Below are 26,707 nucleotides of genomic sequence, written 5' to 3'. Positions count from 1 at the left end.
ATGTAACATTAGTCTTCATGGGTATCCAACATACTTTGTACTTCCTGGGCGGGAGCACGCTATATGTATACCATATCTAACAAAGCTCCTGTTAAGTTAATCAGGGGCCATTTCTGCTAGAGAAAGAAGCAAAAGTTTAGAGGCCTCATCTTAACCCCAGCAAGTTTTGTCAAAAAGGGTAAAGTTGCATTAATTCCATTCTTCCCATTAACCGAATCTGTGTTTTCTATATGGCTCGTGATTCCTTACTATATGTCCCTTGGTCCCGTCTATGTGTTTAATAATATGGCTTGTATTGACTATGTGTTCTACTATTCCTACAATCTCTGGCAAAATGCCCTTCCTTCCTACAAGTGTAACATATTATCGTTCCTTTCTTACCACCAGGGTTTTGGGGTTTAGGCTGATGAGGCTTTGCTGCAAGAGCCTGTAGACTTACTGTCATCAGCTTCTCCTCCTGTTGTTCTCTGCGCCTAGCAATATTCTTGTGGTGTTCAATTGCGCACTCTCTAAGACAAGCTACTGTGACCCCTCTCTAATTAGGCAAAGATGTTTGTACCCTGTCCCTTACTGTCTTATTGAGCCCGTCCATTAGCACAGAGACAGCCACTTCCCTGTAATCCGCATCGTTCCCTATCTCCGATATCCCAACGTATCTATCCATTATTTGCAGAGCCCGATGGAAATATTCAGATGCCATTTCATTTTCCCTCTGTTTTATGGCGAAAATTCTTCTCCACTTAACAGTAGTGGGGAAATACAACTCTAGTTGCCTGTTAATTCGTTCCACATTCTCCTGATTGTTTCCGTCAGTCATAGGACTATCCGACTCTAATCTACAATCAGTGATGAATTTTTGGGTGTCAATATTAGGGGGTAGGCACGCTTTCAAAAATATCCGCCAATCTTTGTTAGCTGGTTCATGAGCATTACCCAGATCTCTGATAAACTTCTGACATCTGGCTAAATGCTTCCGGGGATCGGGGAATTCTGAAATGATTGACCGCAGCTCAGATCTGGACCACAGGCAATACATTGCATTATTCCTGGTGAGGATTTCTCCCTGACTATCGGTTCCCCCATTGGGAGTTACTATTTCCAAGACAGGATGTAATCCTACCATTCCGTTCCTAATCTGCTCACTGTGAGGTGTTAATGTCTCTGTGTAATGAACAGTTTCAAATTTACCGATGTCTGAGATCTCACCAGTCCTTTCAGTGGGGGATACTGTTACTGCTCTTACTGGTTGGACAAGCCCCACCTGAGTTTCCTGCAAGGTGACTGCCTGAATGAGAGCTGCGATTTGGCTGGGTCCTTCATCTCACTGTGACCTATAACCTTGGAGAGACTTCAAAACAGGATACAACTTGCAATAGTTAGGGTTAATACATGGCTCTTGTATTCTACTATCATTTAAAGATATACCATTGACTGTAGCCATCTCTTCCCTTTCGACCTGTGTCGATAAGGGTGTGTCCGTGCCCTCATTCCTGCTAGGTCTGGAACTTGCTTTGCGAGTTTGTTCCCTTTGTACCTCCCCCTCTTGTTGCCACAGGTTTAAACAATCGTTATGTCTGATCCTTTGTTTTCCGGATTTAATCAGACATTATTTTACTACCTATATTCTGCAGTACTTCTGGTTCAAAGCTGCCCACCCTAGGGAATGATACCCTATCTTTGTCAGTCATACGTACCCATTCATCACAATAAACTTCAGCGTGTGGACCATATTTCCCACACATTATAAACCTCGCTGACCCCTTGGGCCGCAGCTCTCCAGCCTGAACCCTGGCTACCATACTTCTCTAACTTGAGCAACTGGCTCCCATAATTGTGGGCCTTTTCCCACAAACACCAAAATACTCAATGCAAGCAGACGGTGAAAGTTCTTAGAGCACTTTCACACACTCTCGCCCACATTGGCCATACACTGTTGATAGCGGAAGGCAATATACCCAACTTAGGGCCCCTAATTGGCTTATAGTTACTGGAAGTTTTTAGGAGTGACTTACCCTTTCCAGTAAATATCTGCCGTTGGAGATTTTCCTGAGAGAGACCAGCGAAAACTCCCTATGCACTTGTACACAAATCACACTTGCGTATGCTCTACACAGCGATAATGATACCGCGATTTTATGCAAAAGCTCGTAAAAGGGGTATCAAGTTGTGCTATGTATCGCACCCACAACCATGCGGTCCAATCGCACAGCGTATAGGTACTTGTTACCTATCCGCCCTACGACCACTGGAATCGAATCACAAGCTGCGATACCTCAGCCAGAGTGTATCAAAAAAACTGCATGGATCACAATTCACAATTCCCTACCATGCTCCTGTGCAAGTCTCATTACGACTTGCATACTTCAATCTATACTAACGTGAGTCAGTCGCCTCACGCCGCCAAGCCTCCACTCACTTGGTGTACCAAACGACGGGATCCCGAATTCACAGGGTTCGAATCCACTCACTCCTGCTTTCAGCTCACACAAATACACAGCGTTTTTCTGTACAGAAAATTTTTCACTCTTTCAGAACGGCAGCTTTTCCACCCAGAGGCAATACAGTTTAAACAAAAGTCTTATACTAATCTGCTTTTGAAACCAGATAGTTATGTGCTATTGTAGCATGGCTACTATCCCACGTTAATTGAACAACTATCGTGTGGTTTTATTATGCGCACACAACCCTACGCTAGCTTGCGTAATTATGCAACCATGCATACCCCTATGCCACGTGTGTGGCCTTGCGACACGTGCACGTTTTTGTACACTGTCCTCACGTTCCATACCATGTGTAGCAATGTGCGTACGCAATAAAACAAATCACACAACTTTGATAAATGTGAGCAATAAAAAATACTATTGCCCACTAGACACAGCCCACACTTGTTCTGTGTAACCCTTTATGACTGGGCCAGACCTGTGTTTTGTGTCTTTATAATTATTCCCTTAACACACAATTCAAATTTATCTATATAGCAACAAATATATCCGATTTCACACAGATCTATAATGACTGCAATAATCTATCATTTAAATTGATTCAGATTGGATAGCTATCTTGCAGAACTTACACTGATATAAATATACACATAATTATAATAATATTATATATATGTATCATTCACTGGCCTCTAGTGAGACACCTTACCTCTAATTTGCATATCAAAGATATTTGCTTTTCACTACTAAAAAAAAGTAGTTACACAGGTTCATTTGCATTTCAATGGCTATACTCCCTAGTAAGCAGACTCTACAAGTCTTGGAAGAAAAGAGAGAAAAAATAAAAAACCTTTCTTTCCTTTTTCTATCTGTGTGCAACCGCCCACTTGATGTAAGGTAATTACACACAGACAAGAAGGAAAAAATAAAACACTTATCTCACCATTTACTCTCACTAGGCCCAATTGAAACTATTTGTAATTGACTATGGCATGGGTTAAATAAGTTAATTGGTAACTCATAAATGGTGCTGGATGTGACAAAGGAAACTGATTGTTCTGAGCACACTGGAAATCAGCTATTTAGAAAGTGACCTTCCTAAAATGGCCACTGCTCCTCTCCCTTCCACATCCATGAGGTTTACACAAGATGGTGGACAGGCCATGTGGTTAGGCCAAAATGGAGGACAAACCATGCGGCTCCTTTGTCACAAAGAAATCACAAATTATACAAGCACCATAAATTACTTTAGGCCTAAGTTTTAAAAAAAACTATATCAAGGTTATGCAGCAACTTTTAAATGTACTTTTTTTAAATCTACTTAACAGATAAACAATCCAATCTGAATCAAAAACAATATGACTTATTTGAACTTTGTTTTGCAACAATCTGTGAGAGGGTATGCAAAGTATAGGTACGCCCTGTTTATGTTTTTTTTTTCCAAGGAAAATTATACAGATTTTTTAAAATAGCTTTTTTCCTGTTTACCTACGGGTTCTATCAGCACCTCTGCAGACCAGACAGAGCAGACGCAATCTAACAGCACACAAATAGGATTTTTTAGAACATCCACCAACCAGGAAAAGGTTTAATGCAGATATCTTTCCACCCTTTGCTGATAGATGAAAGTCTGCTATGACCTGCTAGCCTGTGAGCATGTGAAAACCGGATGAGCCCCCAACTGTAAATGGCGATTTACATACAGGACTAAAAGCAACACTTTAAAAACACATTAAATACACTTTAAAATGGAGCCGCTACGGCCGCTGTTATCAAACCTTAGCCTACGTACTTTTTACACCGTTAGCGTACAAAGCCCCGTACCGTGTACGTACTTTGCATACAAACACTGCGCTGGCCGTACAAAGTACACGCAGTGCGTACACACCCAAAGACACTCCGTGAGCACTTAGCAGCTACACGTGTACTGAAATACACTTATAACCTTAGCAGAGAAAAGAGACACGACACCAGATTGTATTTAAGATGTTGGGTTCCGACACATCAACATATAATTGCTGAAAGGGGGTTACAATAACAACAATACAATACAATAGAAAAATGGCTACAGTCAATGGTACATACGTTTTGGTTTTGCCTGCGCTTCCTGGCCCGGTCCTCAGTCATCAGGGTAGATGACCTTCAGAGTCTGTGATAGTGACCTGGCCTGCAGCTGGCTTTTTATACATTTGTCCAAAATTTAACACAATGGAGACTGTAATCTCTTTGTCCATTGGACACAGGGATTTTCATTTACAGTACAGGAGAGGTCATAGGTCAGTTTGAAGAGGTGGGCGATGTCTGTTCCAGGTGCAGTTGCAGATGTTCTCCTCTGGGTTCCCACCGCATATCAAGAGCACAGTATATACAGTTAATATTTGTATTCTGCTCCTGCGCATAACTATTCGCAGGAGCATGTGATCTTCTGCAAACCAACACCGGAATATTGCTCTTAAAATACCCTACAGCTGGATACCAAACACCACCTTATAACCTAGTTCTATCCCCTCCTATCCTGTAAAGGTGAATCCCTTTGTTCTGATACCATTTAAACTAGTGTAATTTGCTGGTGTGGTGCAGGGAGACTATGTGTACATTGGTGGTCATTCCGAGTCGTTCGCTCTGTAAATTTCTTCGCATCGCAGCGATTTTCCGCTTAGTGCGCATGCGCACTGTCCACACTGCGACTGCGCCAAGTAAATTTGCTAAGAAGTTAGGATTTTTACTCACGGCTTTTTCATCGCTCAGGCGATCGTAGTGTGATTGACAGGAAATGGGTGTTACTGGGCGGAAACAGGCCGTTTTATGGGCGTGTGGGAAAAAACGCTGCCGTTTCCGGGAAAAACGCGGGAGTGGCTGGAGAAACGGAGGAGTGTCTGGGCGAACGCTGGGTGTGTTTGTGACGTCAAACCAGGAACGACAAGCACTGAACTGATCGCAGATGCCGAGTAAGTCTGAAGCTACTCAGAAACTGCTACGAGATGTCTTATCGCAATGTTGCGAATCTTTCGTTCGCAATTTTAAGAAGCTAAGATTCACTCCCAGTAGGCGGCGGCTTAGCGTGTGCAATACTGCTAAAATCGCCTTGCGAGCGAACAACTCGGAATGACCTCCATTGTGCACTATTTGGATTAAATATGTAATGTGTGTTTATGGCTTTTCAATGCGATTACAAACACTACCGTAATTACTCATACCACGCGCTAATACGCAGGACCGCGAGAGCGACCATACGCAAATTGCAAATATGCGCACGCACGGCAGAACAAGTACGTGCACGGAGGCCATCTGTGTGTAGTTTGTACGTGATGTGTGTACTGCAATATTTTTCAACTTCGACAGATGACTGTAATGGTAATAGATGGTGACCAATGGTCAGATGGAGAGAGTTAATAAAATAAATAGTTTATACAGACACAAACGAACATGTTAAAACACTTGTGTATGCAGACACAAGATTATGTATGCAGACGCAACTAATGTGTGAAAGGAATGATGTAGCTCATTGACTTTAAAGTATGTACAGTGCACTAAATACCGTGCTTTTGAAATACATGTATGAGCGTCCGAGTCCCCTAAGGCATTATATATGACAGGCTAACCCAACATTAAAGAAAAGATACTGTTGGGTTAGCCTGTCTTTATATATTACTGGAAATATTACTTGCTGTATGATACTTTGAACATTTGTTTAGTTAGGCGGAAATCATTCTGCATTAATTATCTCGAATATTGTATGAGATATACTTGCTTGTTCTGTGTTAGCCCTTCAAAAGAAGATTTTTTTTCAACCCCCTCTTTTTTTCTTTTTTCTTTTTTATCAACTCTAAAGGAATAAACATTGGTAGATTGACTTTATGATGTAAACTGTAACTTGTTGAACAGTGGGGACATTTTTGAAAATTCCATTGTATTGATAGGTATTATGAGGGGTCGCCTTATGTTGCCCTAGCCATACCAAAGTAGGAACTAAAGGAAATAAATTAGTTGAAAGAATCCTTATTATTAAAGCTATAATATTACATTTATAATATAATATTACACTTATATACATTTAATTTATTTCACGAGAAAATTATAAATAATTCAGTATGGTCATGATAAGATGATTATTTTAATTATTATTATTTGTGATTAGCTATATTTATAATATTAAATTAATATTTGCGATGATTTCACAACAAGTGTACTCACAAAGCATTATATTCACATAAATATTTGTAATTTAATAATAGACGAAGTACATACACATTATTTAGTATTATGTTTGTTTGCACATCATCCATGGATAATATAAGAACAATAGAATGGGAGTTATTAATTTGTCTGCATTAAAATTTATGTGTGGATGAATAATTTATGTTTAGTGCTACTGTAGGCGCCGTATTAAAAATGGGTAAAAGAATACATCTATACACATATTTCATATCCAATTTTTCTGAAGGTACTAATATTAAAAGCAAAATAGGCTTTAAACCTTCTTTTAATTGGGTTAAGACAATTATTGCATGTTCCCAATGAAAGCGCTGGACCAGGAATTATGTTAGCATCCAGCTCCTGGTGGAGCACACTGTGCATTCCACTGGGATGCCTAACCTGGAAGTTCCACACTGAGAGACGTCGGGTGGAGTGCGGCGTGCATTCCACCGGGTCGCCGTATCTGGAATTGACGCCAGGAGTGGTGTCAGGTGGAGCGCAGTGCGTTCCACCGGGATGCTGTACCCGGAAGTGACGCCAGCAGCAGTGTCGGGTGGAGCGCGGTGCGTTCAACCTAGACATTAAGCCGGGAAGTCCCGCAATTGGGAGCGCGGACTCCCACTTAACAAATCTAAGATTACACAGGTGGTGGTGAAGCGCAATCTGCGTTCCACTCACCTGGGCACTAAGAAATTATGGTACTAATAGGAGTTCATTACATAATTAAGGCCTAATATAAATGGAAGATCTACTCCCAGAAATTTATATTAGTAGAATACTAATTCATATTCTCTTTAATGTAATTTGTGGTAATTTTTACACTTTAACACTAAATATCTTGTTTGAAATAGCATTTTTTGATTAATTGAGTCACATGATACTGATAGTGAATGATGTCAGAGCCCAGGCACTATAAGTATTTGCCACATGCAACATGCTTTCACTTGCACTGCAGACACTGAGGTGATAGGATCATTGAGCTTTTTGTAAGTATTTTGGAAATTTTTAAGAATTATTCCCCACTATTTTGAAAACTGTGTTGCTATATGGTTTAAAGGAACAAATTATGACCATTATATATTTAGTATATTGGAATTGTATAAGAGGAATACTATTATAAAAAGTCATTTAAATAGTCCTTTTTTAGGGAGACTTATGATGATGGAATTGTTTGGAATAAGTTAACTATTGCAATTTATTCTTATTGCTGTATGGCTATATGTAATATAAGTGACCTTTGTATATAGGTGCCTCCTGATCCCTTGAGAAGTGTTTGATCAGTGTCTCTAGAAAGGAACTACGTTTATTCCTACTATAAAAAAATCACTATCAATTGTCAATACCTCCTGTTTCTGCTGTTTTAACAGCCTGTAGTCAAAGCCACGGATTACAAATCTGTAGATGATTTTGTCTATACTTGATGTTGCAATTTCAACATTACTTGTAATCCGTGCTACCCGCATTATCTGCGATTTAGATAGTCCCTTCTTTAGGGGTTTAGGATGGTGACTCGAGGACAACAGCAAGGTGTTTCTGTCTGTTGGTTTAGAGAACACCTTCTGTTCTCAATCTCTGGGCCTCTACAGTGACCAGAATGTCCAAATAGTGATTTGCTGTTTTACTATACTTGAATGTGACTCTGATTGTTGATGTTCTTGAATTAATGTAGTTAGTCATGCGTAGCAGGGTGGTCTCATCCCCTGTCCATAGTATGAAGAGATCGTCAATAAAGCACATGAACATCTTAATAAACTGTGCAAATTCAGAAGATTAAAAAAACATGGCTTCTTCTTCCATGAACATGAAGATGTTCGCATAGCTTGGCGCTACGATACTTCCCATCGCACACCCAGCCAGTTGTTTATAAACCTCTCCATTATAGATAAAGTAATTCTGCGTGAGTGTCAATTCAAGCAGTCTCATAAATAGATCAATATCAAAATCTCTAATCCCCTCATTAGCATAAAAGGATCTAACAGCTGCCAGACCCTGTTGGTGCGATATAGATGTGTAGAGTCTGTTGATATCCAGCGTACACAGAATAGTATCTAATGGAATTTCATCCATAGTTGTTAAGCAAGTTAAAAAAACTGGTGGTGTCCTTAATGAATCTTGGATGCTTAATGATGTATGGTTGGAGTATACGGTCAAGGTACATTGCGATGAGTTCATATAGTGAGTTCCATGCTGATATGATCGGGTCAAATCCTTGTGTAACTTCAGAACAGTATACAAAATTGGACTCACTGGATATGGTTGCTGCAGTCCTGTAAATAGTTTTTCTTCCAAAAGTCCCTCGAACTTAGCTTGCTGCAGAATCTCCACTAGTTCTGATTAGTACACTGGAGTTGGGTCGCCTCCTAGTTTTTGATAGACTGTTATATCCGCCAGTTGGCGATCAATCTCAGCCATATAGTCTGCAAGGTCCTGGATAACAATGGTGCCCCCCTTATCCGTCGAGCGGACTACTATATATCGATATTCCAATAGATTTTTCAATGCCAAGCGCTCCTGCTGGCTGAGGTTGTGGTGTTGTTGCATCGGTTGTGCGTGAACAAATTTGTTTACAGAGTCATCAATCATTGTAGTAAATGTTTTAGTGGAATTGTTGCTTGATATTGGATCAAAAGTAGAGTCACTTCTCATGAGAAACTGTTGTGTTGGAGTGTTAATATTTGATATTGATGAGTTTTGAAAATGTTCCTGTAGACAAAGCTTTCTTGCGAGACGGTGTAATTCTACATTCCATTTCAAATCATTGTGTGTATTCGTAGGTACAAATGATAGTCCCTTATTCAAGCACATTCCTCCGTTTCCGTCAGTTTTTCGAGAAGAAAGATTATAAATCAATTCTTCTTTTGGGAGTTCACTCCTTTTCTACCTCGCATTTTGACCCCCACGGCGGGTGGCTTTGTACTTACAATGGGGTCTTGTGAAGTTTGAATATCGGTCCCCAAAGGGACGGACGTCCCCTCTAAATGGTCATCAGAGTCTGTCACAGCAAATTCGCTGTCACTATTTGAAGTTGGGTGATCTCTCCCCCGGTTTTCCCTCCGTCTACGCCATCCTTGTCTAGATCCCTGTGATGGGGTCCTGTGGGACTTTTGATCACCCCCCATGAGCCAGTGGTACATGCTATAGGAATCATAGTCCTGGAGAACTGTCTCGTACTTTTTTTAAGTACGATTTATAAGTAAGACTTGTTTTATTGTTTGTTTTATTGTGCAGGATGTTTATTGGAAAATTTCATTGACATTTCATTGTTGTCTTGTCTTGTTAATGACAATAAACTATTATTCTGTTATTCTATTATTCTATTTTAAGTTTGAAACTGGATAGGTCTTTCTGATATGCCTCCATGGTTTGTTTGATCTTTAAATACCAATCTGTATTCTCATCATCAATCAGCGTACTGCTGTTAATATCATTGAATTTGGTGATCTTCTCTCTGGACAACTTTAGTTCTCTATCAGCTTCCTTGATAACTAGAAGCATAAGGTTGAACCCACATTTATTGATGATCCCAATCCACTGCTGGGAAAATTCGGGATTGTACCGGCCTATTGTTGGTGCATTACGGCAGCGGAATGCGCGTGGGATCATCTTTTCCCTAAAATATTTTGTAAGCGAAACCCCATGCATTAGATAATCCATTCCACCTTTTTTTTTTTTTTTTAAATGTAATGAGTTGTTGATAGATTTCTACTGCTGAGAGGTTGGACCATGGTGGTGGCCCATGGTTCTTTGAATAAAATATTTTCTGCTTCCTCATCTGTGTAACAAACCTTTGGTGGTGGTCATTCCTTTGCATCCCAAGGTTTGACCAGCAGTAACATTGATGTCAGGCTCCATACTGTGCAATAGGTTCTCGGAAATTGGTCCTATACAAAATGCACTTATGCAATATAGTGCAGCGGTGGTGCTTGGTTCCATGTAGAGCTTTGCAACTCACAGTAGATAATCCATGTAGACGAACCAGCACTCTTTTCTTAATTCCTTATGTGCAGCGTGCCATCAGTAAACAGTAGATGCAGATGTGATAGAAACTGCGGCACTCCAAGTATATATAAACAATCTTTAGTGAAGGGGTAGCATTACATCTCAGTCATGAAGCCACTAGAGCACCTTTCTCAAAGCAAACAACAGATGTATCAACCTGAACAGTGTAAATTAACTTACCTAAATAGGTGAGGACCGTTGCCTGTAGCAGGAGCCAGGCCTGGATCTCGTTTCCCTGGACTTCTGGTCACGGGCGTCACTTCCGGTGACAACAGCCCGCAGTTTCTTTCACATTAAATATATATATATATATATATATACTGTATATACAAGTGACTTTCAGTGAGATGAGGCTGGTGAGAGAGAGCCTTTCCTGTCATACTAACATACATGTCAGAGTTTTGACTATTTAAAGTATATGAAAAATACAAAGAATATGTTAGAAATATCTACTTTGTATATTATAATCATTTGTATAGTCAACACTCTGAAATAAAAAGTCTATGACAGGAGAGGCAGCGCTTTTCTCATCAAAACTCACCAAATTCCCAGCAGTATATACTGCTGCACCTCTGTATAATGCCTATATGAACTCTTGGGCTCATATATTGTGTAAATCTGGCTCTGTTACTAGCCAGTGCCTTGTGAGCAATTTACCTCACTGTACATCCCTGATATACTCCTATACTTACAGAATACTCCTAAGAAAATGGATTTGGACACCAATCCACTTATACCATAATTTATGCAGTTAAACAAGTTACGTTATCATTTATTTATTTTTTAAACTCTTTATTTGTACCAGGAGAGGCAAAAAAGTATACAAAAGGTGAAAACCAGTCTCCGTGGAGTTTTTCAAAAAATTTTCAGTTTACAGACAAACAAACAAAGAAGTCCCGCAAGAGGGGACCCATTGTGAGGGAGAAAGACAGAAAGAGGGGCAGAGGGAAGGGAAAAAGGGGGGGAGCTGGGGGAAAATAGAAAAGGGCAAGCACAAAAGAAAAGGACAGGGCCGATCTAGGCCGTGAGGAGGAAAGTACACCAAATATAACAATATATAATGCATAAACATAACAATATAGATATAGGCATACGGGTCAGGCATTGGTCAATAACTAGAGAAGACTGAAAAGTGCCGGGCGGCGTCTGGAGGGAGGATCCAGGTACAGTATGGCTAGGTATACAGATGGCATGAACAAAGGAAAATGTCGACCATCAATGTGGGGGAGACATCATAAGCAACCAGGGGCCCCAGACGAGTTCAAATTTATGGGGGCAGTCATGTAGATAATAAGTGATATTCTCCATATTAGCCACAAACCAAATATAATTATTCAGGGCAGGGATAGTAGGAGCAGCGGAGGCCTTCCAATTTTTAGCGATTAAAGATTTAGCAGCCACAAATATATGGGAAAACAATTTATTTAAGAGAGGGTCAAGATCTGGAAACGGTCGAGCCAATAAAAATACCCACGGGTCCAGTACAAGCATTAAATCAGAGAGGGATTTCAGTATATTGAGTACCCTATTCCAGAACCGGATTATATGTGGACAAGTCCACCATATATGGAAAAGAGTTCCCCGCTGACCGGATCCTCGCCAACAAACAGGGGTAGCAGAAGGGAACATCCTAGACAATCTGTCCGGGGTGTAATACCACCAATAATATAATTTATAGGATGTCTCCTTGAGTCGAGTAGAGATAGAACTTTTAGCTATGATCTCCCGTACCGCCTTCCAACAGGCATCGTCGGGTGGGGGACCCAGGTCCCTCTCCCGTTATCATTTATTTTAAATCACACAATTTATAGCAGTCATACCCAGGAACGTCAGTCACATCCATCATTATTTAAAGCACACATTTCTAAATATTTTCACTGTTGTACCCATGACCCTCCATGTTGCAGTCAGAAACCTTGCTCATGGAGCTATTTGCTCCTGTATGGGAAGTATGAGAGTATTTTGAAACGTGTGTCTTAAATAATGGAGTGTGTGACTGACGGTGCTTATTAATATAAAGGGAGGATAAGGGTGGCCAGGTTATACCGGGGATTAAAGAGGGGGAAGATGCAAATGAGATTGATTAAAACAGAAGATTAACAGGTGCTGCAGAATAGTGCCCGCTGCCTTGATGTATAAAGGGCTTAATTCAGAACTAATCGCAAAAGCAAAATCTTTCTCTAATGGGCAAAACTTTGTGCACTGCAGGTGGGACAGATATAACATGTGCAGAGAGAGTTAGATTTGGGTGGGTTATTTTGTTTCTGTGTAGGGTAAATACTGGCTGCTTTATTTTTACACTGCAATTTAGATTTCAGTTTAAATACACCCCACCCAAATCTAACTCTCTCTGCACATGTTATATCTGCCCCACCTGCACTGCACATGGTTTTGCCCATTAGAGGTCTGAATTAGGTCCAAAGATTCAGAGACTCAGTCGCACACAGATATATAAGTGTTGCATATCAAATTGATCAGCACAGTCTCTTGGTGTGTCCTATTCACATTGCATTGCGACTAAAATACAAAAAAGACGTAGCAATGCTAGTAGAGTCTCATGGGATCAGGCGTGAAAAGAGTGTCACAACTGAGGGCCTGAGCTGACGGGAGGCAGCCTCAGTTGTAGGGGCTGAGATGTACCGGAACCTGGGAGGTTGTATCAGACCCCTGGACATGTAAGTAACATGAAGAAGAACCGCCCGAAGGCGTGACCACGACAACTTGAATAAAAGTCAATGATGTTTATTTATGACAAACTCCATGCATCACAGTAGCAGTAAAAGAAACATAAAATCAGCAGAGAAATAATACAGTTCCTGGGTACTACAGGGTGGCAGGGGCCACAGAGCTCTGGTAGTATGAGACAGTTCTTATTATCTGCGAGTTGGAAAGTCCTTACCAGGCCTGACTGTAGCAATGAAGAAAGCCCAGGATCGTACCAGCTGGTGTTCCAGGGAAAGCTGGACTGCTGTAAATAAAAATAGCTGCTGTGGGTTCTGGTTGGAACCAGACAGATGTTGGCACGGAGTGGATACTGGCTGGAACCAGTTAGATAATAAATGAAGCCTGAGAGCGATGCAATATAAATGAAATGTAGAATTTGAGAGCGGAGAAATAATAATACCGGTGGAGAGTGGTAAACTGTAGAAAGGACACCGGCCCTTTAAGAGAAGCTGTACTCTGCTGGAAGCTGGGCTGGAAGCAGGTAATGTTGTAGCTGGAAACAGATGAATCCACAATGGATCGGAGAGTCAGGCTACACCGCAGGTGGAATGCTGGTGCGGGTCTCTATGGTGGAAGTCTTGAGACAGGAGCTGGAACCTGGAAGACAATCACAGGAGAGAGACAAACAGGAACTAGGTTTGACAACCAAAGCACTGACGCCTTCCTTGCTCAGGCACAGTGTATTTATACCAGCAGCAAGGAAGGGATTGGCTAGGCAATTATGCAGATTATCAATACTAAGAACAGATTGGTGGAAATGATCAGCTGACAGAATCCAAGATGGCTGCGCCCATGCAGACACTTGGAGGGAAGTTTGGTTTGTAATCCATGTGGTAATGAAAACAGTAATGGCGGCGCCGGCCACCGGAGACAGGAGGCGCCAAGCTGACAGGTGCACATCCAACCACGCGGACACAGCGGAGGCCGCGGCTGACGTAATCGCCACTCAGACACTCTGCATGCAGAAGCTCAGGGACGGCAGCGGAGGCCGCGGGAGACGCCATGCCAGGTGTAATATGGCGTTTACTGTGACCGCGTCTCAGAGTGACAGGAGAGGATACAGGAAAGTAAACATCAGGATAACAGATGGGATCCGGTCCTGGAGCGCTGAGCCAACCTTAGGAGGCATCTGATGGGTAAGAAATGGCGTCCAGATACCCGGATCGTGACAGCACCCCCCCCTTTAGGAGTGGCCCCAGGACACTTCTTTGGCTTTTGAGGAAACTTGGAATGGAATCTCCGGACCAAGGCAGGAGCATGGACATCAGAAGCATTGGTCCATGAACGTTCCTCAGGGCCATAACCCTTCCAGTCAATAAGATATTGTAGTTGACCGTAACGGTGACGTGAGTCCAGGATCTTGGCTACTTCATACTCAACGCCTCGTTGAGTTTGGACTTTCGGAGTTGGAGGAAGTGAGGAATGAAACCGATTCAAGATCAGCGGTTTCAACAGGGAAACATGGAATGTCCTGGGTATTTTTAAGAAGGGAGGCAACTGGAGTCTGTAAGCAACAGGATTGATGACTTGTTCAATCTTGAAAGGACCGATATAGCGAGGTGCAAACTTCATACTGGGAACTCTTAACCTCAAATTCTTCGTGGATAACCATACCCGATCACCCACCTTGAGAGCAGGAACTGCTCGACGCTTCTTATCCGCAAACTTCTTGTACCTGAACGATGCCTTGAGCAGAGCTGATCGTACGCTCTTCCAGATATTGGCAAACTGATGCAAGGTGATATCCACTGCGGGAACAGAAGTTGCTGGAAGCGGTTGGAACTCAGGGACTTTAGGGTGGAATCCAAAGTTAGTGAAGAATGGTGTTGAAGCAGATGAAGAATGATACTGGTTGTTATGACAGAACTCGGCCCAGGGAAGTAATTGAACCCAGTCATCTTGAGAGGAGGACACATAGATGCGGAGGAAGGCCTCCAAGTCCTGATTCACCCTCTCGGTTTGACCATTGGTCTGAGGATGGTAAGCCGTGGAAAACTTTAGCTTGACTTGGAGGACTTGACATAAACTTCGCCAGAATTTGGCTGTGAATTGAACTCCTCGATCTGAGATAATTTCTTCAGGAAGACCGTGGAGTCGGAAGATCTCTTGTATGAATACTTGAGCCAACTTGGAAGCTGACGGAAGACCGGTGAGAGGAATGAAGTGTGCCATCTTGGTGAACCGGTCAACTACCACCCAGATGGTATTGAACTTGTTGCACATGGGTAAATCTGTAATAAAATCCATCGACAAATGGGTCCAAGGTCGACGGGGAACAGATAGTGGAACCAGTTGCCCCGCAGGCGACTGGCGGGATACCTTATGTTGAGCACACTTTGGGCAAGATGCAATAAACTCCAAGACGTCCTTTTTCAGAGTTGGCCACCAATAGGACCTAGAGATAAACTCCAGGGTTTTTTGGATACCTGTATGTCCGGCAAAACGGGAAGCATGGGCCCAATGCATGAGCTTCTTCCTTAGCATCGGTTTCACAAAACTTTTCCCTGATGGGGGCGTAGAGTCCATCCCTACCGTGGAGAATGCCAACGGATTTATAATAGGATGCTTGTCTGAAGACTCTGACTCATTTTCTTGCTCCCATGAGCGGGAAAGGGCATCGGCCTTGCGATTCTGAGAGCCCGGACAGAACTGGAGTTTAAAGTCGAACCTGGAAAAGAAAAGTGCCCATCTGGCCTGACGAGGGTTGAGACATTGTGCGCCTTTCAGATATAAAAGGTTCTTGTGGTCTGTAAGTATGGTGATTGAATGAGAAGCTCCCTCCAACAGATACCTCCACTCTTCTAGAGCGAGCTTGATGGCTAGCAACTCCTGGTCGCCAATGGCATAGTTGCGCTCATCTGGGGAGAACTTCCGGGAGAAGAAACTGCAAGGGTGTAAATGGCCATCTTTAGCCCTCTGAGATAACACCGCTCCTACTCCAACGGAGGAGGCATCCACCTCTAAGATGAAAGGAGAGTCGATGTCAGGCTGTTTCAGAACAGGCGCAGAGATGAACCTTTGTTTTAAAAGATGAAATGCTTGCATGGCTTCTTCAGACCACTTGGACGGGTTAGCACCCTTCTTAGTGAAAGCAGTAATAGGCGCCACAATGGTGGAAAAGTCTCGTATAAACTTTCGGTAATAGTTGGCGAACCCCAAGAACCTCTGGACCCCTTTGAGGGTTAAGGGTACCGGCCAATTTTGAATTGCTTGTAGTTTCTCAGGATCCATCTCTAGTCCGGAACCGGACACAATGTACCCCAGAAACGGAATGGACTTGACTTCAAAGACGCATTTCTCTAATTTACAATAGAGATGATTGACACGGAGACGGGACAGAACCTCTTTAACCCAAAAACGATGTTCCTCTAAATCGTTGGCAAAAATGAGGATATCGTCTAGATAGACCACGACATGACGGTATAGAATGTCTCTGAAGATCTCATTGACAAAATGCTGGAAAACAGCTGGAGCATTGCTCAATCCGAAGGGCATGACGAGGTACTCATAATGTCCGTCACGGGTGTTAAAGGCGGTCTTCCACTCGTCACCCTCACGGATCCGGATGAGATTGTACGCACCTCTCAAGTCCAGCTTTGTAAAGATGGTAGCTCCGCTAACTCTGTCAAAGAGCTCAGTAATCAGGGGTAAAGGATAACGGTTCTTGATGGTAATGTTGTTCAAACCTCTGTAGTCGATGCACGGCCGCAGACCACCATCTTTCTTCTTTACAAAAAAGAAGCCTGCGCCGGCTGGAGAAGAAGAAGGTCGAATGAACCCCTTTGCTAGGTTCTCTTTAATGTATTCCTCCATAGAATGCGTCTCAGGCAGAGACAACGGATAAGTTCGGCCTCGAGGTGGAACCTTCCCTGGAACGAGATCAATCGGGCAGTCCCATTCTCTATGAGGAGGAAGGATATCAGCAGAAGCTTTACTGAACACATCCGTGAAATCTTGATATGGAGGAGGTGGAACATCAGACGACCTGGGGGAGGAAGAACAGACAGGCAATACTTTAAACAAACATGTCTCAGCACAGGAGGAACCCCATGCCAGGATTTGCGTAGTCGTCCAATCAATTGTAGGATTGTGAAGACGGAGCCATGGAAGGCCCAGGACCACAGGATGTGTGGCTCTTGGAATCACTAAAAAAGAAATAAGTTCGGAATGAAGAACTCCCACTCTCAGACGAACTGGTAGAGTCCTTAAAGAAATGACTGCATCAAAAATTTTGCTGCCATCCACGGCAGTTAAAGAAATGGACGAAGGAAGTCTCTCGGTGGGTAGGGACCACCGTTTAACATAGGCTTCGGTAATAAAGTTCCCAGCTGCTCCGGAATCAAGGAGGGCAATGACGTTCCGATAACGTTGAGCAACTTGAAGCGAGACTGGGAGATTACAATCTTGAGGAGATGGAGAGGAGATCATTACTCCTAGCCGGCCCTCTCCTTGGCGAGCTAGGATTTGGAGTTTCCCGGACGTTTGGGACAGGCATTAATGGTGTGAGACGGAGCTGCACAATAAAGACAGAGAGACTCGGAGAGACGTCTTCGGCGCTCAGCAGGAGTTAAACGGGAACGACCAATTTGCATGGGCTCATCTTTAGTTGGTGACAGTTGGCGAGGAGGAGGAGCAGAAGATTTTGGAGCAGATGATCTTCCACGCTCAGTTGCTCTCTCTCTGAAACGTAAATCAACTTTCGTGCAGAGTGAGATTAGCTCATCTAACTTAGAGGGTAAGTCTCTGGTAGCTAACTCATCTTTAATACGCTCAGATAAGCCATGCCAGAATGCAGCATACAGGGCCTCGTCGTTCCAAGCCAGTTCGGATGCCAGGATCTGGAACTGTATCAGATATTGTCCTACAGTACGTGACCCCTGGCGTAAACGGAGAATCTCGGATGAAGCTGAGGTTACCCGGCCTGGCTCGTCGAAGATGCGCCTGAATGTTGACACGAATGCAGTGTAAGAAGATAGCAGGGTGTCGGACCTCTCCCATAACGGTGATGCCCAATCAAGGGCTGAGCCACTGAGAAGAGAAATAATGTAGGCAATTTTTGTACGGTCACTGGGAAAATTGCCAGGTTGTAGCTCAAACTGAATCTCACACTGGTTGAGAAATCCCCTGCAGAATCTTGGAGATCCGTCAAATTTTGCTGGCGTTGGAAGATGAAAACGTGGAGCAGAAATGGGTAAGGTGGGTGGGGTTATAGCTGGAGTCACTGTGGTTGACGCACCAGAAGCGCCTGATCCACGGAGAGTTGTCTGAATCCCATCCAGCCGAGTATAGAGATCCTGGAGACAGCGGATGATGTGGCCCTGTGCAGCCTCCTGATGTTCTAGTCGGGCTGCCAGTTCTTGCATCGGCCTGGCCGCTTGATCCTGGTCTCCGGCTGGATTCATTAGGTCAGTGCTTACTGTCACAACTGAGGGCCTGAGCTGACGGGAGGCAGCCTCAGTTGTAGGGGCTGAGATGTACCGGAACCTGGGAGGTTGTATCAGACCCTTGGACATGTAAGTAACATGAAGAAGAACCGCCCGAAGGCGTGACCACGACAACTTGAATAAAAGTCAATGATGTTTATTTATGACAAACTCCATGCATCACAGTAGCAGTAAAAGAAACATAAAATCAGCAGAGAAATAATACAGTTCCTGGGTACTACAGGGTGGCAGGGGCCACAGAGCTCTGGTAGTATGAGACAGTTCTTATTATCTGCGAGTTGGAAAGTCCTTACCAGGCCTGACTGTAGCAATGAAGAAAGCCCAGGATCGTACCAGCTGGTGTTCCAGGGAAAGCTGGACTGCTGTAAATAAAAATAGCTGCTGTGGGTTCTGGTTGGAACCAGACAGATGTTGGCACTGAGTGGATACTGGCTGGAACCAGTTAGATAATAAATGAAGCTTGAGAGCGATGCAATATAAATGAAATGTAGAGTTTGAGAGCGGAGAAATAATAATACCGGTGGAGAGTGGTAAACTGTAGAAAGGACACCGGCCCTTTAAGAGAAGCTGTACTCTGCTGGAAGCTGGGCTGGAAGCAGGTAATGTTGTAGCTGGAAACAGATGAATCCACAATGGATCGGAGAGTCAGGCTACACCGCAGGTGGAATGCTGGTGCGGGTCTCTATGGTGGAAGTCTTGAGACAGGAGCTGGAACCTGGAAGACAATCACAGGAGAGAGACAAACAGGAACTAGGTTTGACAACCAAAGCACTGACGCCTTCCTTGCTCAGGCACAGTGTATTTATACCTGCAGCAAGGAAGGGATTGGCTAGGCAATTATGCAGATTATCAATACTAAGAACAGATTGGTGGAAATGATCAGCTGACAGAATCCAAGATGGCTGCGCCCATGCAGACACTTGGAGGGAAGTTTGGTTTGTAATCCATGTGGTAATGAAAACAGTAATGGCGGCGCCGGCCACCGGAGACAGGAGGCGCCAAGCTGACAGGTGCACATCCAACCACGCGGACACAGCGGAGGCCGCGGCTGACGTAATCGCCACTCAGACACTCTGCATGCAGAAGCTCAGGGACGGCGGCGGAGGCCGCGGGAGACGCCATGCCAGGTGTAATATGGCGTTTACTGTGACCGCGTCTCAGAGTGACAGGAGAGGATACAGGAAAGTAAACATCAGGATAACAGATGGGATCCGGTCCTGGAGCGCTGAGCCAACCTTAGGAGGCATCTGATGGGTAAGAAATGGCGTCCAGATACCCGGATCGTGACAAAGAGGGACTGTTTGGTGCAATTGCAATCTGTATTACACAAACACCACAGATGGGCCTAGACCCCAAAGTAAGCCAGGCCCTAGGTCTACAGGCATTGTTCTCCAATAGGACTTTACATTATAGGAGATAACCTGTACTACAAAGGAGGCTGCCATTGTGGGCACACCACAATGATTAAAGCAGATGAGTACAAAACATGAAACAAAAAGTGCAAGATATGCACAGACTCATCAGTTCCACGGATTGGTCATCCTACCCACAAAAGGCATGGTAGAAATCTTGGGGGCATTACATAGGTTATAATAAGGAGCGTATAAGTAATGTGTGGCGATATGATTATACTTTGGGGCCATACAAAATAGGAAAGACAATACGATAAAAACAAGGTACAGTACACACAAAATAAGTGAGAAAATGTCAAAAACGACACTGTGACTTCTGCAGGAGAAACGGTACAGCCTACACATATAGAGCCTGATTCGGAATTGTACACAACATAGTCACAATTCCAGGTGTCTCCAGTGATCGGAAACCCTATACAAATATCCACTGAAATTCTTAATTGGACACATCTATGCAACAGAATCGTCCCCAGACCTCCCGGCTGCTGGAGCATCCATTAAGACTGGTAATGGTGCACGTAACCCATGCTTGGTGCTGAATATGTGACTGAAAATGGCATTAACTCTGCACAGACTCAACTCCAAATAGGTCAGAACTGTGACGACACACCCACAGTATGCCCCTTTGCCTCCATGCAACTCCCGTTCAGCCATTAGTGCAAAGCAACTAAGATGCGTACAACTCAGTATTGCTTGTAGATGCTGTACATTGCGTATGTTGGTTGCAATACATTCACAGTGTTCTAACAGCTGTGAAATGCAGTTGCATTTGGACTTGCCTGCAACTAAGAATCAGGCCCATGTACTTGATAAAAAAAAAATTCATGACACAGCCATTATTACATATTTTTTCCTTGTCCCTTCTTTTGATCCATTTCATAATATTATAGTATACATTAAATAATCATTCCTTAAAGTAATTGAAATGAAAACTATTTCCAAAATAGAGATTTTTTTTTTGTTATGTGAAATCAAATATCAGTGTAAATCATCAGAATCACAACAAAAAACTAAATATAGTTAAAACTGGGAACAAATATTACATTTTTATCAGCATATTAAATATGTATGTATCTTTGTTATATATGGTATGCATGTTTGTAATATATGACTATGCTCTCAAATATTTAACATATCTACATTATAGCGTATATACTATTTTCTGAGCAAAAAACATTGTTTCTTTTTAAAAGTCAGTGAAAGGGTTACAGTAAAGTTAGTATGTTGGACTTTATTATTCAAGATGTGTCTATCAATCTTCTCATACCTCGCACATGTCATTGTTTTACAATTTCTCTGAAATATGGGGCTCCTTATAACCGGTATGCACATAGAATAATCATTTGTGATATATGTGCAAATTTCTAAGTTTTATATAACTATTTTGCTTTATAGTTTGTTGTAAAAAAAAAAAAAAAGCATTATATTCCTTTTACAGGCGACTATTTTTACACTCACAAAGGCTCCTGTATTTTCATTTAAATTCTTGCAAAGTTATATTTGTGTATTCTGTGTCATTCACATGGTTTTATTTTAAAATGCAGGAATATATGCTAGCATCCATGTATTATGTTTATGTTATATTTATAGTTTATCATTTCAATTGCAAAGTTAAGGCAGAACTAAAGTCATTTTCTGAAATGTTGTAAAAATGAACAAGATGAATACATTGTAAAGGTAAAGTTGTTATTTATTTAAGGATATTACCTACTATATACCCAAGGAGTTAGGTTCCTGATGTGGGAGTCACCATAGTGATGTTGCTGAAATTGACATCAGTCTTCTCTTGAATAGTCCTGTCCAGATCCCCCCCTTATAAACTTTCAGTAAGTTGCACTTCATATGCTGTATAAGTTAGACTGAAGCTGCTTAGTGTTACCAGATTGGCTATGTAAATCTGGATACATATGAGTTACGCATGCTGCTGCATGGTTATTCTGCAATTCATTTACATGCATAAAGCATAATAGACACTGTAGAAAATATACTATAATGAAGCCATGCAGCATATATACAGTATAACATTTACATGGCTAAATTGTTAACACAAGTACTGCTTACTGTTATTATATGACTTAAGGTGACTTAATGGTAGGTAAGCAATGTAATAAAGAAAGGAGGAAGGCAATTCAGATGCTTGGTTGCATAGGTAGTGGAATCAGCAGCAGAAAGAAAGAAGTAATAATGCCAATGTATAGGTCATTGGTACGGCATAATTTAGAATACTGTGTTCAATTCTTGAGGCCGTATCTTCAGAAAGATATTAATACATTAGAGACTATATAAAGAATGGCAACTGAAAAGGTGCATTGGCTAGTTTCACAGGAGCCACGGCTGCAGCTGCATCTTTAATAGCTTCAAGTACATTAAGGATCTCTGGGCTCTAAGTGCTCTGGCCGGCATCCTTCCCAACTTATTGCCCCACTGATAATATTTCTGCCTACATTTCCAGTAACCCCATCATTTGAAAGGTTATTTAGGTTGGATCTGGCTTTTTGTAGCTTCACCAAAGTGTGTTTGTGGGCCAATTCCAATTATCTTATTTTGGATAATAGGACATTTCTACATTTGACTTATTGCTTTTTGAGGAAGTCCCAAGTTGAATGCAATTGCCATGAAGGACACATTTATGGGCCTCCTACACAGAAACATGAGATACATAGCCAATGACGTTGTGGGATATTTAGTTATCCAGAGCCTCCCCAAGTTGAGCCTTGTAGTAAGTATCCAAAGGAACTGCTCACTGAATTTCCAGTGCCACTGGCAGGGGGTTGTGACAAAGTAGGAGAGTCAAAAAGATGGGGCATGACCAAACCCTTTGATTTGCCCAATAGTTGCATCTATTAAGAGATCCAGATTTAGAGTGGCTAACAAAAAAGTAGTCTATTCGGGAGTAGGAACCATGTGTGGGAGAATAAAAGGTATAATCCCTCTGTTGGATGTAAATTTTGCCAGGTATCTACCAATTGAAAGTCATGCAGGGTCAATCTCAACTCCTTAGCCTCTTTAAAAGAGTAGTGAGGAGCTCCAGAGGAAATATCCATGTAGGGCTCTTTAGCCTGACTGAAAATCCCTCCAACCACCAAGATCCCTTTTAGTTGGTCCTCATTGAGTTCCAAAGACTTGCGCAGACTGACCTTGGTTAGGAAGATATAAATTAACAAAAAACAATTTCTGATTAGCAATTGTAGCCTTCACTAATAAATCCCGACCATCACCAATAGGTGTATTAGAAATGTCAGAAAGTCTTAAATGCTTAGGAATAAAATGGCCACCCATATAGCTTTGGCTGCAGAGGAGTTGTTAAACTAACCCAGTTGGTAAAGTAGGGAGTGAAGAGAAGGGGAGGCACCTTTTCTAAAGTGCCTCTCTTGTAAAAAAGCAATGTTAACTTTGTCGACATGTAGGGAGTGAAGGAGATGCGAACACTTTTAAGGTAAATTAAGGCATTTTTCATTATTGGAAACTATATTAGAGAACTAAGCCATATTCGGCAGTCACATACATGGGAGCAAAGGAGATGCGAACGTTTATAAAGTAAATAAATGCATCTTACATTATTGGAAAATATATTGGAGAGCTAAGCCATATTCAGTAGTCACATACAAGTACCTGGATTTTGGGAAACAGCCTTCACCTCCTGAATGACCAGCGACATCTGCATGAGTAGGGTAGAAAGGAGGAGGAAGGGAGGGAGACAAGGGGAGAGAGGAAGAAGAAAAGAAGACAAACTAATCTGCCTCGAGCAAGTAAGAAATAATGAGAAAATAAGGAAAGTAAAATATTCATTAAAACATTGGGGGTAATTCAGACCTGATCACTCCCTAGCGTTTTTTGATGTGATCAGGTCAGAACTGCGCATGCGTATGCACCACAATGCACAGGCGCGTCACACGGGTACAAAGCAGATCGCCGCTCAGCAATGGCTTTGTGCGAAGAATCCATTCGCACAGGCGATCGCAAGGAGATTGACAGGAAGAAGCCGTTTGTGGGTGGTAACTGACTGTTTTCTGGGAGTGGTTTGAAAAACCCAGGCAAGTCCATGCGTTTGTAGGGAGGGTTCCTGACGTCAATTTCGGTCCCAGACAGGCTGATGTGATCGCAGCAGCTGAGAAAGTCCTGAGCTACTCAGAGACTGCACAAGATCTGTTTATAGAGATCTGCTACACATGTGTACGCACACTTGCAAAGCAAAAATACACTCCCCTATGGGTGGCGACTATCTGTTCACAGCAGTGCAAAAAAACCCTAGCAAGCGATCTGGTCTGAATTACCCCCATTGTCAACAATATAATAGATAAAATATTATAGAACAGAATACCCTATTGGGTCCATGGACACCATATTAACAACGGAATGGAGGGAAGTGAGAGGATAATAAAGGATATGACACCAATGGGAGGGTCTGCAGAGAATTATATCATTAAGAAAAAGTGTCTAAAACCAATGAACCGATAACAATATACAATCTTTATGAAAGAATAATTACTGGTAACAGTAGTCTACATATGATGAATAAACTAAAATCACATTATGAATTAGGTATAATGTAACCTCCTAGGAGAATCTCCGGAAACAAAACAGCAATACAGTATGAAACAAATTGTGCAGCAGCAAAATATAGAAACATTAAAAAGGCCACTAATAATCAGTAACAAAAAATAAAGGATACAGGTGGCAAACGTAAAGTTCCATATCGGGTAAATCCTAATCACCAGCTGCAGAAGCATCTTGAGACCTTCATCTGGAATTTCTGACACGTTGCCATGGTTCCCTGTGTGGTAGCGGGAGGGCTGGAGTATCCACCGGGTCCAGCCATTAGGGAAAGCAATAGAAGGCAAACCAACGGAGGCACAAACTTGGGGTACATCAAATTACAGTTCAAGCCTCTCATCATGTGAGACCTGGATGCTTAGAGGAACTCCCTATCGAAGTTTCTCCGTAAGGGAACAAAGTAGACTTTGCTTCTGGAGAGTATTCCATAAGAGGTCCTGGTAAATCTGAACCAAATGCGTCCAGTGCTTTAAGTGGTCCTGGAGAGGTGGTGGAACCTAACCCCCCCTCCAGCTCTAAAAGGATTGTGCGCGCGCAAAAAAGGGGTGTGGTCTCAAAAAAGAAAGGGGCATGGTCACCCAATACTATCTCCAATTGAAATTATGTAGAGCTGCCTTTAGTAGAGCAGCCTCCTGCAGTTATGCCCCCAGTACAGATCTCCCCAGTGCATATGCCCCCTGTAGTTATGCCCGCTGTATTTATGTCCACAGTACAGATGCCCCAGTAGAAGCTGCCCCCTGTAGTTAGGCCCCCAGTACAGATGCCCCCTGTAGTTATGCCCCAGTACAGATGCCCCCAGTAGAAGCTGCCCCCAGTAGAAGAAGCCCCCAGTAGAAGCTACCCCTAGTAGAAGCTGCCTCCAGTAGATGCCCCCTTTAGTTATGACCCCAGTAGAAGCTGCCCCCAGTACAGATGCCACCAGTAGAAGCTGCCCCCAGTAGTTATGCCCCCAGTAGAAGCTTCCCCCAGTACAGATGCCCCCTGTAGTTATGCCCCCAGTACAGATGCCCCCTGTAGTTATGCCCCCAGTAGATGCTGCCCCCAGTACAGATGCCCCTTGTAGTTATGCCCCCTGTATTTATGACCCCAGTAGAAGCTGCCCCCTGTACAGATGCCCCTTGTAGTTATGCCCCCAGTACAGATGCCACCTGTAGTTATGCCCCCAGTACAGATGCCCCCTGTAGTTATGCCCCCAGTAGAAGCTGCGCCAGTAGAAGCTGTCCCCAGTACAGATGCCCCCAGTAGAAACTGCACCCAGTACAGATGCCCCCAGTAGAAGCTGCCCCCAGTACAGATGTCCCCTGTAGTTATGACCTCCTGTAGAAGCTGCCCTCAGTACAGATGCCCCCTGTAGTTATGCACCCAGCAGAAGCTGCCCCAGTACAGATGCCCCCTGTAGAAGCTGCCCCCAGTACAGATGCCCCCAGTAGAAGCTGCCCCCAGTAGTTATGTCCCCAGTAGAAGCTGTGCCCTGTAGTTATGCCCCCAGTACAGATGCCTCCAGTACAGATGACCCCTGTAGTTATGCCCCCAGTAGAAGCTGTACCCTGTAGTTATGCCCCCAGTAGATGCCCCTAGTAGAAGCTGCCCCAGTACAGATGCCCCCTGTAGTTATGCCCCCAGTACAGATGCCTCCAGTAGAAGATGTCCCAGTAGAAGCTCCCCCCTGTACAGATGCCCCCTGTAGTTATGCCTCCTGTTGAATCTTCCCCCAGAACAGATGCCCCTAGTAGAAGCTTCCCCCAGTACAGATGCCCCCTGTAGTTATGCCCCCAGTACAGATTCCCCCGTAGTTATGCACCCAGTACAGATGCCCCCTGTAGTAATGCCCTCAGAAGAAGCTTCCCCAGTAGAAGCTGCCCCCTGTAGTTATACCCCCAGTACAGATAGCCCCTGTAGATATGCCCCTAGTAGAATCTGCCCCCAGTAGAAGCTG

This window comes from Pseudophryne corroboree, chromosome 7 (genome assembly GCF_028390025.1).
Source record: "Pseudophryne corroboree isolate aPseCor3 chromosome 7, aPseCor3.hap2, whole genome shotgun sequence".
Taxonomy (NCBI): Eukaryota; Metazoa; Chordata; class Amphibia; order Anura; family Myobatrachidae; genus Pseudophryne; species Pseudophryne corroboree.
The sequence above is the reverse complement of the archived record's forward strand: the minus strand, read 5'-3'. Positions refer to the sequence as shown.